This window comes from Panthera uncia (assembly GCF_023721935.1).
Source record: "Panthera uncia isolate 11264 chromosome A3 unlocalized genomic scaffold, Puncia_PCG_1.0 HiC_scaffold_11, whole genome shotgun sequence".
In the NCBI taxonomy this organism is placed as follows: Eukaryota; Metazoa; Chordata; class Mammalia; order Carnivora; family Felidae; genus Panthera; species Panthera uncia.
The window spans coordinates 59,495,173-59,513,757 of NW_026057578.1; the positions used below are offsets into that span (position 1 = coordinate 59,495,173).

General features: G+C 35.1%; 1 protein-coding gene across 7 annotated transcripts in view; it reads left to right on the forward strand.

Annotated features, from left to right (window-relative positions):
* Nucleotides 1–18,585, forward strand: part of TSGA10 (testis specific 10) — a 159,670-nt gene that overhangs the window by 33,806 nt on the left and 107,279 nt on the right. The gene's annotated exons all lie outside the window — the stretch shown is intronic.

Here is an 18,585-nt window from a genome sequence, read left to right on the forward strand (position 1 = left end):
CACATTAAATGATTTTTCCCAAGATCACTTACAGACTAGTAATGCCATATTTAACTAGGAATCAAACTTCCAGTAATCTTCATCTTACATTTGCATAAAGCCTTAATATTTAACTGACATAGCTTTTACAAAGTCCTTCTGGGTATAGAGCATATTTGACTTTGGTGTTTGAATGTGTAAGAACATGTATTGGCACTTCTGTTAATTGAAGGCCACGTGGGTACTTAGCCCTTCCTATATACTGACTGGTATGATAGCAAAAGATATGCCAAAGTTGGTGATGGGCATCGAGGAGGGCACGTGTTGGGATGAGCACTGGGTGTTGTATGGAAACCAATTTGACAATAATTTCATATTAAAAATAAAAAAGGGGAATAAGTTTTTGAAGACCTCCATGTTAGGAATTTTACTTTTAGTATCTGCTGATGTGAAAAATAGAGTTTTACAGATTCAGTAATCTTGAATTGCAGTGCGTCTGTGAATATTTGAAAAATAGTTGTTCATAGGAGTGTGAAATATATTTTTAAGTCTACAGATAATTCTTGGTTCACATAAGAGTTCCAAGAGTCTCCTGTTTGATCTTTCAAGGGTCTGTGGTACATATTTTTACACCACTTGTCAGGATAGATAATCACTCAAATTTTTTCCCTTCATTCATTCATTCATTCATTCATTCAATCATTCATTCATGGGTCTGTAGTACATATGTTGAAATCACTTGTCAGGATAGATAATCACTCAAATTTTTTTCATTCATTGATTCACTCATTCATTCATTTACTTTAAAGTTGATTTATTTGTTTTGAGAGAGACAGAGAGCAAGCGGAGGAGGGGCAGAGAAAGGGGGATAGAGGATCCAAGGCAGGGTCCGTGCTGAGATAGCAGGGAGACCAATGTGGGGCTTGAACTCACAAACCACGAGATTGTGACCTGAGCCGAAGTCAGACACTTAACCAACTAAGCCACCCAGGTGCCCCTCGCTTCATTTATTTTTTAATTTCCTGTTTAAAAGGATATTGCAGCCTTGGGTAAAATAAAAATAATAAAATAAGATGACAACAACAAAGAAAACCTTGGAAAATAGAGAAAAGGGTAAAGAAAATTTAAATCATCCATGATTCTGTAACTCATTGAAAACTATCATTAATATAGGTCTCTTTCTTTTTTTTTTTTTTTTTTTTCAACGTTTATTTATTTTTGGGACAGAGAGAGACAGAGCATGAACGGGGGAGGGACAGAGAGAGAGGGAGACACAGAATCGGAAACCGGCTCCAGGCTCCGAGCCATCAGCCCAGAGCCTGACGCGGGGCTCGAACTCACGGACCGTGAGATCGTGACCTGGCTGAAGTCGGACGCTTAACCGACTGCGCCACCCAGGCGCCCCAATATAGGTCTCTTTCTAATCAGAAATATTTCCATCCATATTATATAAACTTTCTGTGCAATTGATGTTGGCCAGTTTCATTTAATTGTATATCATAAGCATTTTCCTGTGTCATTAAAAGTTCCTTGAAAGTAGTTTATTAAAATATTCTAACAGATAGAAGTATAATACTTCTGAGGGTTTTTGCATACACTTGTTTTCTTTTAACAGTGTTATTAGAGTCTAATTGACATACATACAGTAAACTGCACATATTTTTAAAAGTGTTTAGCTTGTTTTGACATATGTATATACCTGTAGCACAGTCAAGATAGTGGCCTTATCCATCATTCCCAAAAGTTTCCTCCTGCCCCTCTGTAACCTCTAACTTATTCTGCCAATCTCTGGACGACCACTGATTTGTTTTCTGTTATAGAGATTTGCTTGGATTTTCTAAAATGTTATATAAATAAAATCATGTAGTATATATTCTTTTATTGGGCTGCCTTCCCTCAGCATAATTATTTTGAAATTTATCTATGTTATATAATCAGTAGTTTATTCCATTGTATGAATAAACCTCATGGACATTTTGGTTGTTTCCAGTTTTGGACTATAAAAAATAAAACTTTCATGTACATTCTTATACGAGTCTTTGTATGGACATAAGCTTTTATTTTTCTTGGATAAATACCTAAGAGTATAGTGACTGAGTCTTGTGATGTTTATATGTTTAACTTTTAAAGAAACCATTAAACTGCTTTCCAAAGTGGTTGTATTATTTTATTTTACATTTGTACCAGTAGTGTATAAGTGTTCCAGGTGTTACATAGCCTCACCAACACTTGGTGTGCATTATCTTTTCAATCTTTAACATTCTATTAGGTAGGTTTTATGGTTTTAATTTGCCTTCCGTAATAACCAATGATTTTGAGCATCTGTACATGTGCTTACATGCCATACATTTGTCTTCTTTAGTGTCTGTTCAATCTTTTGCACACTTTTATTGAATTGTTTAAATTACTATCAAGTTGTAAAAGTCCTTTCTATATTGTAAGTCCTGTGTCACATGTATTTTGCAAATATTTTCTCCCAGCCTGTGGCTTGCCTTTTTATTAAATGTCTTTTAATGAGCAAATGTTTTTCATTTTGATTAAGTGAAGTTTATTGATTTTTTAAAAATTTTATCCAGCTTTTTGTATTCTTTTAAAGAAATTGTTATCAGGGCTAAGGTAATATTTTTCTTCTGTGTTTTATTCTAGCAGTTTAACATTAAAATTTAACATTTAAATCTGTGATCCATTTCAAAGTTTTTGTGTTTAGTACACAGGATATAAATCAAAGTTCACTTTTTTTTTTTTTTGCATAATGATAACCAAATGTTCCAATACCACTTATTATAAAACTATCCTTTCCATAGTGAATTGTTTTTGTGCCTTTGTAGAAAGTCAGTTGTCCATATATGTGTAGGTCTGTTTCTTGAAGATCTGTTTTGCTTGATGGATCTGTTTATATATCTTGATTCCAATACTACCTGCCTGATTACTTTGGTTTTATTTTTAAAGTCTTCACATTAGGTAATGTTAGTCTTTAACTTTGTTCTTTCTCAAAGTAGTTTTGGCTGTTCTAGTTCCTTTGTATTTTATTTTAATTTTAGAATCAGCTTCACAGTGTATACAAAAAAAGCCTGCTTGGGAATTTGATTGGAACTGGGGGACACTGACATCTAGAATATCAAGTGTTCCCACTCATAAATACAGTGTGTCTTTCCATTCTTTCCATCTTTAATTTCCCTCAGCAATGTTTTATAGTTTTTAGAGTGTTCTCGTACTTCTTTTTTTGTCAGATTTATCTCTGAGTATTTCCTATTTTTTGATGCTGTTATAAATGGAAATTTAAAATTTTACTTTCTGATTTTTATTGCTTGTATATGAAAATACAGTTGTTTTTAAAGATAAACTTTGTATTTTAGAGCAGTTTTAGATTTACAGAGCAATTGTGAAGATGGTAGAGTTCCTACTTACCTCACACCCAATTTCCTCTGTTATTAATATCTTACATTAGTACATTACATTTGTTACGATTAAAGAATCTATTACTTGATGCATTATTATTAACTGAAGTCCATACTTTTATTCAGATTTCCTTAGTTTTCCCCTAATGTCCTTTTTCTGTTCCAGGATCTCATCCAGGACACTACATTACATTTAGTTGTCATGTCTTCTTAGGCTTCTCTTGGCTATGACAGTCTCAGACTTTCCTTGTTTTTGATGAACTTGACAGTTTTGAAGAGTACTGATCAGGTATTTTGTGGAATGTCTCTCAATTGGGATTTGTCTTCTGTTTTTCTCATGATTAGACTGGGTAATATGTTTTTGAGAGAAAGGTCACGAAAGTAAAATGCCATTTTGGGGTACATATATATCCAGGGTATCATGGGTATGTATTATCAATATGATTTATTACTGTTGATTTTGATCTTTATCACCTCGCTGAGGAATTGTGCGCCTTTTCAAGAATGTCATATAATTGAAATCATACAGTATACAACCTTTTCAGACCAGCTTCTTTCACTTAGCAATGTGCATTTTAGGTTCGTTTGTGTTTTTTTCATAACTGGATAACTCATTTCTTCTTATCATTGATGTAGGTACCACAGTGTGTTTATTCATGCACCTATTGAAGGATGTCTTGGTTGCTTTCAGTTTTTGGCAATTATGAATAAAGCTGCTGTAAACTTTCATGTGTAGGTTTTTGTGCGGACATAGGTTTTCAAATCAGTAAATACCTAGGGGAATAATTACTGAATTGTTGAGTAAATCTGTATTTAGCTTTATAAGAAACTGCCCAACTCTTTCAAAGTGACTGTACTATTTTGTATTCTCACCAGCAATGAATGAGAGTTTCTGTTGCTCCATATCCTTATCAGCATTTGATATTGTCAGATTTTTGTATTTTAGCCATTTTAATAGGTATAATAAGTATGTAGCAATATCTCATTGTTTTAATTTGCAATTCACTAATGACAAATGATGTGGAGCATCTTTTCATATTGTTACTTGCCATCTGTATCTTTGATAAGGTATCTGTTTACGTATTTTGCCAATTTTTCAATTGTTTTGTTTGTTTGCTTACTATTGAATTTTAAGAATCCTTTGAATACATGTTGTTATCAGATATGTGGTTTGCAAATATCTTCTCCCTATCTGTGCCTTGTCTTTTCATTCTTTTAAAAGTGTCTTTTGTAAAGCAGAAATTTTAAATTTTGATAAAGTTCAACTTACTTTTTTATTTCATGGATAGTATTTTTGGTGTTTAATGTGTTTAAAAACACATAACCAAACCCAAGTGCACATATTTTTCTCTTGTGTTTTCTTCTAGAAGTTGTATAGTTGTGCATTTCATGCTTAAAGTCAGTGATCTATGTTGAGTTAATTTTTGTGAAAGATATAAAGTTTGTATCTCAGTTCACTTAAATTGCATATGGATGTCTTAAAATTGTTCCAGCACCATTTGTTGAAAGACTGCCCTTTCTGTGTTGTCTTTGATCCTTTGTCAAAGATCAGTTGCTTATATTTGTGTGGACCTATTTCTGGGATCTCCATTGTGTTCCATTGATCTATTTTGTTTATTCTTTTGCCAAACCATGCTGTTTTGATTACTATTGCTTTATTGTAAGTCTTGAAACTAGGTATTGTGAATCCTCCAACTTTCTTGTCGCCAATAATGTATTGGCTATTCTTGGTCTTTTGCCTTTCCATGTAAAATTTAGAATCAGTTTCTCTGATTCTACAATAAATATTTATAAAATAGCTTTCTGAGATTTTAATTGGGTTTGCATTGAATCTGTAGATCAAGTTGGGGAAAACTGACATCTTTATTTTATTTTATTTTTATTTTTTAATTTTTTTGAGAGAGGGGAGTGAGGGAGGGGCAGAGAGAGTCAGGGAGAAAAAGAATCTTAAGCAGGCTCCATGCCCACCATGGAGCCCAGCACGGGGCTTGATCTCACGACTGTGAGATCATGACCTGAGCCGAAATCACAAGTTGAACACTCAACCCACTGAGCCACCCAGGTGCTCCACAACTGACATCTTAATATGGGATGTTTCAATCCATGAACATGGAATATTTCTCCATGTATTTAGATCTTTGATTTCTTTCATCATTGTTTTACAGTTCTCTGCCTATAGATACTGTACATTAATTTTGGAAAGTTCTAGGCTGTTATTACTGAAAACTTTTTATTTAAAAAAATTTTTTAACATTTATTTATTTTTGAGACAGAGAGAGAGAGAGAGCATGAACAGGGGAGGGTCAGAGAAAGAGGGAGACACAGAATCTGAAACAGGCTCCAGGCTCTGAGCTGTCAGCACAGAGCCCAACACGGGGCTCAAACCCACAGACTGCGAGATCATGACCTGAGCCGAAGTCGGACGCTTAACTGACTGAGCCACCCAGGCGCCCCTACTTAAAACATTTTTAAAATTGAAGTGTAGTTGATATGTATTAGTTATAGGTGTGTAACAGTGATTTGACAATTTATATACATTATGAAATGTTCGCCACAACAAGTGTAGTTTCCATGGATCACTGTACAGTTATTACAGTATTATTGAGTATATTCCCTATGCTGTACTTTTCATCCCCATGACTTATTTTATAATTATTTCAAATATTTCTTATGCTCTTATTCTCTTGTTTTTTCTCCTTTTGGTATTTCAGTTATACCCACAGTTCTTGGATGTTCTGTTGTTTTGTTTTTTTTTCTTTTTCATTTCGCATTTTAGTTTGGGAAGTTTTATTGACCTGTTTTCAAGCTCAATGATTTATGCTTTACTGTGTCTAATCTGCTGATGAGACCATCAAAGATATTCTTCATTTTTGTCACAATAATTTACTTTCTAGCATTTCATTTTGTTTCTCTCAGGTTTTCATCTGTTTATGTTACCCACCTATTACTGCATATTGTCTACTTTTTCCATTAATCTCCTTAACCAATTAATCATAGTTATTTTAAATTTTCTGATAATTCCCATGTCTGTGCTATATCTGAGTCTGGTTTCATTCTTCAGGTTGTGTTTTTGCTTGACTTTTGGCATGCCTTGTAATTTTTTTTTTTTGTTGAAGCCACACGTATTGGGTGTTAACTGAAGTAAATAAGCCTTTTGTGTAAATGTTTATGTTAATTTGACTGGAAGTTGATCTAAGTTCAGTGTGTGTTGTAGATGCAGATGCCAGAGACTTCAAGTTCCTATGTTCTGATTGTTTCTCTTTTTGACTTTAAGCTTCCTTAAGTATCCCTCCTAAGTGAGAGCTTGCATCTTGCAGCTCTTTTGCTTGTAATTCACTGTGATTATCATGGAGCACTATTAATGTGTTGGTTAGGTGAGAGGAGGGAACATGTTTTCCAGTGGTATAAGCTTTTATTTTTTTATCCACTTATGTGAAACAGGAAGGCTAGAGAGGGTAAAGTGGGAGAAATGCCCTTCTCTAGCTGGGATAAAGCTCTGGTAAAGTCTTTTTACTTGAAGATTAAGCCTATTATGGAGAATGCTCTGGGCATATTTCATAATAATTACTTTTCCCCTGTCAGAGTCATAAGGGGATCTTTCTCAGATCTTTACTGTGAGAACCTACTGGAGTTCCTGGAGGTAAACACACTGAAGTATAGGGACCCTTCTAAGATTGTGGCCCCTAGGAGCTTCTCACTCTCATGTTAGTACAAACTCAACTTCCAGCAATGCATCAAATTTATCATTTAAATTTCTTAACCATTTGTGATTCAGCTGGCTTTTGCTCCAGATGATCAGATCTTGATTATTCTTTTCAGATTTTGAATTGGCAGTTTGCTCTGTAATTCACTCTTCTAATGTGTCACAGCAAGTCTTTGATTTTCATTTTGTTCATCTTTTTGTTCTTATAACAATGGAAATGACAGTTTCTAAGCTCCTTATTTGTCAGAGTTGAAATCAGAAGTCCTACAATTGATTTTTGTATATTTATCTGGTATTTTACAACTTTGCTAAATTTACATTTTGGTCCTAGTGGCCTTTTTGTAGAATCTGGTTAATTTTCTACATAGACACTTAGAGCATCTGCAAATAAAGACGGTTTTACATGCTTAGTCTGCATGCCTTTTTTTGTTTGTTTGTTTTTGTTTTCTGTTTCTTATTGCATTGGCTAGAATATCTACTAACAGTGTTCAGTAGAAATGGTGAAGTAGACATCCTTGTCTTGTTCCACATCGTAGGGGGAAGCATTTAGACTCTCAACAGTTAGTATGATGTTAGCTGTATGTTTTTCATAGATGTCTTCTATCAGGTTGAAGAAGTTTCCTTTTATTCTCAGATTACTGAGAACTTTTTTTTCAGGAATAGATGTGCTTTGTCAAATCGGTCAGGATATATTATACTTTTTATAGATTACTGTTGTACATTAACTAATGTTTTGTTTGAGCTATTTACATTTATTTTTATAATTGATTTTGGCCAATAACTTGCCTTTCTTAGGACTACTTAAAATCAGAATTTGTTATCAATGTCATGTAAACCTTATAATAATCTTCTCAATTCATTTTGTCTTCTTTTAATACCTTGAAGAATTTGAATAATATTAGAGTTTTAGTACTTAACCAATGAAGCCTTTTGGGCCCAACTTTTTTTTTTTTTTTGAGGGAAGGATTTATTTTATTTGTTTAATGGATAAAGGAACAATTAGAAGTTTCTTCTTATGCCATTCAATAGATACTTTTGAGGCATTTGTTCACTTTCTCTAAATTTTAAAACATTTTTTGAATAATTTTGTTTACAATATCCTATGAACATTTTAATGTCTACAGAATCTGTAGTGATTTCCTCTTTTTTAGTCTGTTGTCATTAGTCTTTTCAAAGGACTAACATTTGCTTTGGTGATCCTCATAAAGTTTTGTTCTTTATTGTCTCTATTTTCTTTAGATTTATTTTTAAGTTTTTCAGACAAATGCTTATATTATTACTTTTCAGCTTTATTTCTGATATAAACATCTAAAGCCATAAGTTTTCCTCAAAATACTTATTTGAATGTATCCTGTAAGTTTTGTTATGTACTTGTGAAATGTTTTCCAGTTTTCCATCATTACTTCTTGATCTATTGGTTGTTTAAAAGTGTGATTTTAAGTATCCAAAAACATAATGAATTTTCACTTATCTTTGATTGACTTCTTGCTAATTACATTGCTTCGCAGAACATACTGTTAGATTTCAAATTTCTGAAATTTGTTGCCCTCTACTTTTATGATCAGTTTTTGGTAATTATCTGTGTATACTTAAGAAATTTGTAAAATCTGAAATAGTCTATAAATTCTGCAATACTTTTGTATTTGTCCCTTAGTTCAGATTTGTAATCATGTTATTCAGATATTACAAATTTGGACTAAATTTTGTGTCTCATTTACAGGAATTTCACTGAAAGAGTTGTCTAAACTTCTGGCTCCAGAATCTTACATTTTATTCTCTTTTAAACCTACTGTAATCTGTCTTTTCTCCCACCATTCTATGAAAACTTTTTACAAGACAATATTTACTTTCATGTTGCTCAATTCAGTGGTTAATCCTCAGTCTTCATTTTGTTTCACCTATCAGCAACATTTGACAAATATAATCAGTTGTGTTTTTAGCTACTCCTTTGGCTTCTGAGGTACCATGCTCATTTGATTTTCTTTTCCTCTCTTTGGCTGTCCTGTTTCAGGCTCTTCTAGTTCATCCTCCATGACCTCCAAATGTTCGAGTATCCTCAAGCTCAGTCTTAGACTGCTTCTCTTCTTGTATATGTACTCATCCATCAGTGAATTCATCTAGTCTTGTGTATTTACTCTTGACTCTCAAATGTGTATCTGTAGCATGGATTTCTGTCTTGAACTCCGGACTTGAATGTACAACCACCTCCTTTTCATCTTCACTAGGATGTCTCATTGACATCTCAAAACTTAACATTTCCAAACCTGAGTTCTGCTATCCACTATCCTTCACCCTCCAACACCCACAAATTTATTCTTTCAGTCTTCCCATCTCAGCAAATGGAAAGTCTGTTCATGCAATTCTTGGCCTGAAACCTTGAAGCAATCTATGATTTCTCCTTTCATGTATCCATATCCAATCCAGTTTGTTCTGTCTTCAAAATATACTCAAAAGCAGAGCATTTCTCATAACTTTTGTTGCAACCATGCTGGTATTGAAGGATATTTTTGCAAGGTAGAGAATTCTAAAGGTTGGAAATTATTTTTAACACTTTGATACTATCTTTCCAGTATCTTATGACTTGCATTATTTCTGCTGAGTAGTGAAGTGTCAGCTTATTTTTTATAGATCAATATTTTGTATTTTGTAATATATTTATATCATAGTTTCGTATTTGTATGTACAAAAGGCAAAGAATTACAGAGAATCTACATAGGAGTTATGTAATCCAACTACATTCAAGTATAGTTAAAATATTGTTCCTGTTCTCTCTTTTGTCAGTTGATGGGAAAATTATGTTTTGTCCCATGTGTGAAGTCCACTCACTAGAAGTTGAATTCTAAGCACAGGTTAGCACATGTCTGGATATCTATATGTCTAAACAGGTTCCATAGTGTTTTAAGTCAAATCAGCCACAAAGAAATGGATGCATTTCTGTTTGGGTTTACCTGCTGATGAAGAAGAAAATCTCCAGTGTTTCAAAACAAGTACTCATTATCTGTGTTTCTATATGGCTTAAATGAACTTTTCTTTCTAAATAGGTATGTTTTAGTAGCAGCAGTTCTTCTATTTGGGTTTCTATGTCAGATAAATCAACAATAGTAAAAAGTTGGATTGTTTTCAGAGTATTTCCTCAAAGGAGATTAAAAAAAAGAAAAAGATCTGTGTGTCTGCATCAGAGTATCAAACATTTCTAGGAAGAATTTTTCATATAGTTGAATGATTGATAGAGCTATCTGTTAACAAAAAGTTAGTTTGGGCCTTTATGTTCAGTGATTCCAAAGACTGGTTTAGTTTGAGTTTGGTTATTTGCAACTAAAAAAGATTTCAGTATTAAAATCTATTCTAGGGGCTCCTGGGTGGCTCAGTTGGTTAAGCGTCTGACTCTTGATTTTGGCTCAGGCCAAGATTCCAGGGTACTTAAATATAAATCTAACAAATTATGTGTAAAATCTATATGAGGAAAACTACAAAACTAGTGAAAGAAATCAAAGAGGAACTAAATACATTGAAAAATATTCAATGTTCATGGATAGGAAAACTTAATATTTTCAAGATGTCCATTCTTCCCAACTTGTTCTATAGATTGAATAAGTTCAAATCAAAATTGCTGCAAGTTATTTGTGGATATCAATGAACAGCTTCTTTTTTAATTTATTTTTATTTTTTATTAAATTTTTTTTAATGTTTATTTATTTTCGAGAGAGAGAGAAACAGAGCATGAGCAGGGGAGGGGCAGAGAGAGAGGGAGACACAGAATCCAAAGCAGGCTCCAGGCTCTGAGCTGTTAGCACAGAGCCTGACACAGGGCCTGAACTCACAAGCTGTGAGTTCATGACTGAGCTGAAGTTGGACACTCAACTGACTGAGCCACCCAGGCACCCCAATGAACAGATTCTAAAGGTTATATGGAGAGGCAAAAGAATGGGCAACAGAAATTGAAGAAAAACTAAGTTGGAGCACTGATGCTACTTGACTTCAAGACTTACTAAAAAACTACAGTAATCAAGACAGTGTGGTATTGGTAAAAGAATAGACAAATAGATCAATGGAACAGAATAGACAGTCCAGAAATAGGCCATGTAAACATAGGCAACTGATCTTTGACAAAGGAGCAAAGGCAATATAATAGGGCAGAGATAGTCTTCTCCACAAATGGTGCTGGAACAACTAATATCCACATGCCAAAAAAAAAAAAAAAAAAAAGCAACACAGATATCACACCCTTCAAATTAACTCAAAATGGATCGTATACCTAAATGTAAAATGCAAAACTTTAAAACCTCTAGAAGACAACAGGAGAAAATCTAGTTTTTCTTGAGTATGTTGATGACTTTTTAGATACAACACTGAAGGCACAATCCATGCAAGAAATTGTTGATTATTTGGACTTCATTAAAATTAAATACTTCTGCTCTGCAAAAGACAATGTCAAGAAAATGAGAAGCCAAGCCACAGACTGGGAAAAAATATTTGCCAAAGGCACATCTGATAAAGAGCTATTAACCAAAACTACAAAGAACTGTTTAAAAATTCAATAATAAGAAAACAACCCAATTAAAAAAATGGGCCAAAAACCTTAGCAGACCTCACCAAAGAAGATATACAGATGGCACATAAGCGTATGAAAAGATGTTCCACATCATAGGTCATCAGCGAAATTCAAATTAAAACAACAATGAGATTCCATTATATACTTATTAGAATGGACAAAATCTGGATCACTGACAAAAATGCTGGTGAGGACGTGGATCAATAGGGGCTCCTATTCATTGCTGGTGGGAATTCAGAATGGTACAGGCACTTTATTTGACAGTCAGTTTCTACAAAGCTAAACACAGTCTTAACATACAAAACTCCATGGTATTTACTCAAAGTAATTGAGTCTTATGTGCACACAGAAATGTGGACATGATGTTTATAGCAGCTCTAATCATAATTGCCCAAACTTGGAAGCAACCAAAATCTAGTCTAGGACTCTGGGCATTTGAAAAAACTATATATAGATAGCTGTTTAAAGTTCTGGGGTACCTGGGTGGCTCCTTTGGTTAAGTGTCTGACTTTGGCTCAGGTCATGATCTTGTGGTTTGTGGGTTCGAGCCCTGCATCCGGCTCTGTGCTGACATCTCAGAGCCTGGAGCCTACTTCAATTCTGTGTCTCCCTCTATCCGCCCCTCCCTCGCTTGTGCTCTGTCTCTTAATCTCTCTCCCTTTCAAAAACAAATAAACATTAGCAAAATTATGAAGTTCTAAGTATTTCTTGGAGGAGTTGTAAGAGTCTTTTCTGACATTAGAGTTACAAGAGTCTGCAAAAGAAGCTACTGGCTTTATATCTAAAGTTTCTATTGCTTAAATGTGTTTTAGGTGTGGGCTTATTGATCAGTGATTTAAAGATCTGATTTGATGACTTCTGATCATGTGTGTAGTTTTCCATTTTGTTTTTTGTATTAGATGGATCTCTGTTGTACAGGAGCATATGGCTATTTTGGAAAATAAATGGCTGTAATGCAATTTAACAGCATAGAAATAGCCACAGTGTACACTGGAAGGTTTTGCCAATCCTCCCGTGTGTCTTTCAGGATTCATCATTATCATATGAATTGATAGGCTCATTACATTTATACTTCTGACTTTAGTATGCATTTTATTTAAGATTAAAAAAAATCTCTATATCCAGCGTGGGGCTCAAATCCACAACCCTGAGATCAAGAGTTGCGCACTCTACCAACAGAGCCAGCCAGGCACCACTTAGCATGCATTTTTTAATGATTTTTCTCTTTAAGTAGGATTCATACTCAGCATGGAGCCCAATACAGGGATTGAGCTCAGGACCCTAAGATCAAGACCTGAGCTGAGATCAAGAATTGGGTGCTTAACCAATTGAGCCATCCAGGCGCCCCAGCATGTGTTCAAAAAAAGTTTTTTAAATCTTTTATTTATTTTAGAGAGAGAGTGTGTGTGTGATCTTTATTTTTGAAAGAGAGAGAAAGAGAGTGCTAATGGGGGAGGAACAGAGAGAGAGGGAGACACAGAATCTGAAGCAGGCTCCAGGCTCCAAGCTGTCAGCACAGCCTGAGGTGGGGCTTGAACCTATGACCTGGGAGATCATGACCTGAACCAAAGTTGGACACTTAACCAACTGAGCCACCCAGGTACCTCCCCAGCATGAATTTTTAAATACTGTTTTACAAGAAAAAAAGCTAAGAAAATAATTTGTCAAGGCATTTGAAAAGATTCTTCAGTTGGACTAAAGTAGAACTTCACTATATTTTCAAATATTTTCTTATTGTTGATTTATCGTACCATTCTGCAGACAATGTTTTGTTTTCCCCCAAATGCATGCCAAATAAAAGTAGGAATTAGGTAGGATTTTGTAATAGTCAGATATTGTACAGAGAATGTTTTGTCTTAATTGTCCATGGTAGTTCTCTGCCAAAAGCGAGGTAAGTTTTTGTAATAGCACCACTGAAACCCCTTGCTGCCTTCCATGAGCCAAGGGACACAGTGATAGCTTTCCTAGTGTTTTCCCAGGCAGCCAGAGTGCCCATGGTCAGAGCACTCATAGTAATTATACCCATATCAGTCTATTTTTTATCTGATTCAAACTGTTGAATATAGTTTGTCTTTTTCCTTTCTACTTATAAGGTATTCTCTATATGGCTCCTTTTAATCCACTATATGTTCCTAGGTGTGTGTGTGTGTGTGTGTGTGTGTTTAACTTATCCTTGGGTTTGGAGGATTTTTTTACTTTGTTGCTTGATATCTTTCAGCAGTTTTAGAGAACTCTCCACTGTTTTCATTTCAGATGTTACTTTTGCCCCTTCATACTGTATTCTGAATTTTTTTCTGACCCTTCTTCTAGTTCACTCATTTCCTCTTTGACTGTGGTTGAATTTGCTGTTAAACCTTATCAGTTGAATTAATTTTGGTTTTTGCATTTTTCATTTCTGGAATTTGTATTTGACACTTTTAAAATATATATTTTCAAGTCTCTTGAGAAATCTTCAATCTTGGCTTTTTTTCTCCTTTGATATATTAAGCATAGTTTTTTTTTTAAAGTTCTGTTTCTGATAACTCCGTTATCTTGATTCTGCATGGTTCTATTTTTATTGAGTCTATTCTTGTTATCTTTTGTTTCTCTTATTTTTTCCAGTTTGTGATGTTGTCTTCTGTGTGTCTGGTTATTTTTGACTGAGTATATAATACTGAATATGAAAATGTATAGAAATCATTTGAGACCAGAATATTGTTTTCCTCTAGAGAGGATATATGTATTTGCTTTTGTCAGAACTGAGATAATTTGAGGGGTATGTATATATATAATTTGCTTTGTCAGAACTGAGATAATTTGAATCTGGGCTTAAATCTTTTGTTTTAACTATTCAGGGTCCCAAACAAATGTGTATGTGTAGGAGAAAGTGGTTTACTCAGTATTTTACCCTTTCTTGGTGGGACTTGACTCCTGTTTTTGTACCCTAACTTCTTGAAATTGTCACAGTTGCTACTCAGCTTTCTAGCCTCTTATCTACCTTTCCCTGAGTCAGAGATTTCTTTAGGGGAAAACAATTATCATATTCCAGACTTACCTATTTCTCTTTCTCTTCTCTTGTCTTTTCTTCTCAAATCTTGCTCAAGTAATTCTTCACCCCCAGCTCTCTGCTGCCACCTGCTTCCCAGCTTTCCTAGTTTGTTCTCACTGAAAGCATTGATCTGAACAGTTGAAACTGTTACTAAGTGAAGCAGAAATTTTCTGTTTTTAATAATCTTAAATTTTGTTTTAAATGTTTATTTATTTTTGAGACAGAGACCGAGCACGAGTGGGGGAGGGGCAGAGAGAGAGGGAGAAACAGATTCTGAAGCAGGCTCCAGGCTCTGAGCTGTCAGCACAGAGCCTGATGCTGGGCTAGAATTCATCAACCACTAGATCATGACCTGAGCCGAAGTTGGACACTCACCCAACTGAGCCACCCAGGCACCCCTCCATTTGTTTTTCTTACCTCTTTTCTTTTTTTTTTCCTGCCGTTCTGTGGGTTACTTGAACATTTTTAGAACTCCATTTTAATGTATCTGTAATACTTTCTAGTATCTCTGTATAGATATTTTCTCTGTTGGTGTAGGTATTTCATTTTACATATGTAACTCATCATAGTCTATTGGTGCCACAGTTATCAGTTTAAGTGTAGAAATCTTCACTCCCATTAAATCTTTTCACCTCCCCCATTTGTAATTGTCTTAATGGATACAGATTTATTTTGTTCTTCCCAGGACTTATGTTCCTTTAATATTGGTGTTTGTATTTTTCACTGGTCATTCTTTATTCTAAGATTTCATATATTTTATTAGCCATTATTTCTTTGAATATTGTGTGTATTCTATCCTGGAATTTGATGAATATTGGACCTTCTTGTTCTTTTCTTTATATTGCTTAACCTCTTCTGTATTTTTCTCTCTTTTTATCTGTACTCTATTATAGGTAATTTCCTCTGATCTGTTTTTTTCCAGCTTACTAATTGTCTCTTCAGCTGTGTTTATTTTGTTCTTAAACTTATCTGTTGATATTGTTTCTTTTTAAAAATTTCAATGATTTTAGTTTAATTTCCTGAAGTTCTTTTAGGTTCTTTTAAAAATCTAGACTTTTTTCTTATTATATATTCTTCTATGTCTTTGTATTTAAGCACATCTGTTTTTAAGTTTCTATTTGATAATGCTATAATATGAAGTTATAGGGCTCTAATTTTGTGTGTCTTGACTCACACTAAGTTTGGATTATTCCTTAATATGATTTTGAAATTTGGATTGGGAGCTTGTTTTCAACAGGCCTTTATCTAAGGTTTAGTTCTGTGTCTGGGTTGAGAGTATATCTTGTCAGAGAAGTTATGTGTTTATTTCTACCAAGTGTTCTAGATTATATGACCATCCTAGAACCAGATTTTATTTAGATTTCTTATTTTGATGTTAAGAATTCCCAAGAAAGACTTTTAATTGTTACTGTTATCCTGTGCCTAGTAATGGTTGACAAGCTGATTTTGTCTAGTTTGACCTTTCCACTAATAGTGTAGCTCTCATTAGCTTTACGTGGAGGATCTTAGTTCTCATACTTGTGTTGCGGACATTTCTGTCCTCATACTCTGTTTCTGATTTAAAACATAAGACCTTAGGCTAGTGAGACAGGGAAATCCCAACCACATATAATATAACATTAGTTCATAGTCTTACTGCTCTGATTTCTCTTACAAAATAAATTTTGCTATACATTTAAAGAGATGCTCATTTTATTCAGTATGTCTAAGTGTTTTGTGTTGAGGGAACTTTCAGATTATCTAGTTTCCATATTGCCAGAAATTATAGTCTGTTTGTTTATTGACTGTGTACTTCTTGAGGATAAAGCCAGTGCCCACCTACTTCACCCTAGCTTCCTAAATGTTTGTGGAATGAAATTCTGTTCATTAAAAATTTATTAGTAATAGTTAAAAACCAAAATGAACCTAAATGTCTAATAATAGAGGAGTACTTAAATAAATGATTGTATTTACTTAGAAGGAAATGGCTATTGCTCATATAATACTTTTCATCCTTAAAAGGGTGATTTGGTTTCCTTTGCAGTGCAGAAGTTTTATATCTTGATGAGGTCCCAATAGTTCATTTTTGCTTTTAATTCCCTTGCCTTTGGAGATGTGTCAAGTAAGAAATTGCTGCGTCTGAGGTCAAAGAGGTTTTTTCCTGCTTTCTCCTCTAGGGTTTTAATGGTTTCCTGTCTCACATTCAGGTCCTTTATCAGTTTTGAGTTTGTTTTTGTGAATGGTGTAAAAAAGTGGTCTAGTTTCATTCTTCTGCATGTTGCTGTCCAGTTCTCCCAGCACCATTTTTTAAAGACTGTCTTTTTCCATTGGATACTCTTTCCTGCTTTGTCAAAGATTAGTTGGCCATACATTTGTGGGTCCAATTCTGGAGTCTGTATTCTATTCATTGGTCTTTGTGTCTGTTTTTGTGCCAATACCATACTGTCTTGATGATTACAGCTTTGTAAGAGCTAAAGCTCTTGTAGAGCTTTGTAGAGGCTAAAGTCTGGAACTGTGATGCCTCCCTCTTTGATTTTCTTCTTCAATATTACATTGGCTATTCCAGATCTTTTGTGGTTCCATGCAAATTTTAGGATTGCTTGTTCTAGCTTGGAGAAGAATGCTGGTGCAATTTCGATTGGGATTGCATTGAATGTGTAGATTGCTTTGGGTAGTATTGACATTTTAACAATATTTATTCTTTCAATCCATGAGCATGGAATGTTTTCCATTTCTTTGTATCTTCTTCAATTTCCTTCATATAAAGTTTCTATAGTTTTCAGCATACAGATCTTTTACATCTTTGATTAGGTTTATTCCTAAGTATTTTATGATTCTTGGTGCAATTGTGAATGGGATCAGTTTCTTCATTTCTCTTTCTGTTGCTTCATTATTTGTGTATAAAAATGTAACTGATTTCTGTACAAAGGCAACCAATGGAATGGGAAAAGATATTTGCAAATGACATATCGGATAAAGGGCTAGTATCCAAAATCTATAAAGAACTCACCAAACTCCATGCCCAAAAAACAAATAATCCAGTGAAGAAATGGGCAGAAGACATGAATAGACATTTTTCTAAAGAAGACATCCAGATGGCCAACAGACACATGAAAAGATGCTCAACGTCACTCCTCATCAGGGAAATACAAATCAAAACCACACTGAGATATCACCCCACGCCAGTCAGAGTGGCTAAAATGAACAAATCAGGAGACTACAGATGCTGGCGAGGATGTGGAGAAATGGGCACCCTCTTGCACTGTTGGTGGGAATGCAAACTGGTGCAGCCACTCTAGAAAACAGTGTGGAAGTTCCTCAAAAAATTAAAAATAGATCTACCCTATGACCCAGCAATAGCACTGCTAGGAATTTACCCAAGGGATACAGGAGTGCTGATGCATAGGGGCACTTGTACCCCAATGTTTATAGCAGCACTTTCAACAATAGCCAAATTATGGAAAGAGCCTAAATGTCCATCAACTGATGAATGGATAAAGAAGATGTGGTTTATATATACAACGGAATATTGGAGAGTCCGGAAGATGGCGGCGTAGGAGGACGCTGGGCTCACCGCGCGTCCTGCTGATCACTTAGATTCCACCTACACCTGCCTAAAGAACCCAGAAAACCGCCAGAGGATTAGCAGAACGGAGTCTCCGGAGCCAAGCGCAGACGAGAGGCCCACGGAAGAGGGTAGGAAGGGCTGCGAGGCGGTGCGCGCTCCACGGACTGGCGGGAGGGAGCCGGGGCGGAGGGGCGGCTCGCCGGCCAAGCGGAGCCCCCGAGTCTGGCTGGCAAAAGCGGAGGGGCCGGACGGACTGTGTTCTGACAGCAAGCGCGACTTAGCGTCTGGGAGGTCATAAGTTAACAGCTCTGCTCAGAAAGCGGGAAGGCTGGAGGACAAAGGGAGGGAGAGCTGCTGAGCCCCTGGACGACAGAGCTC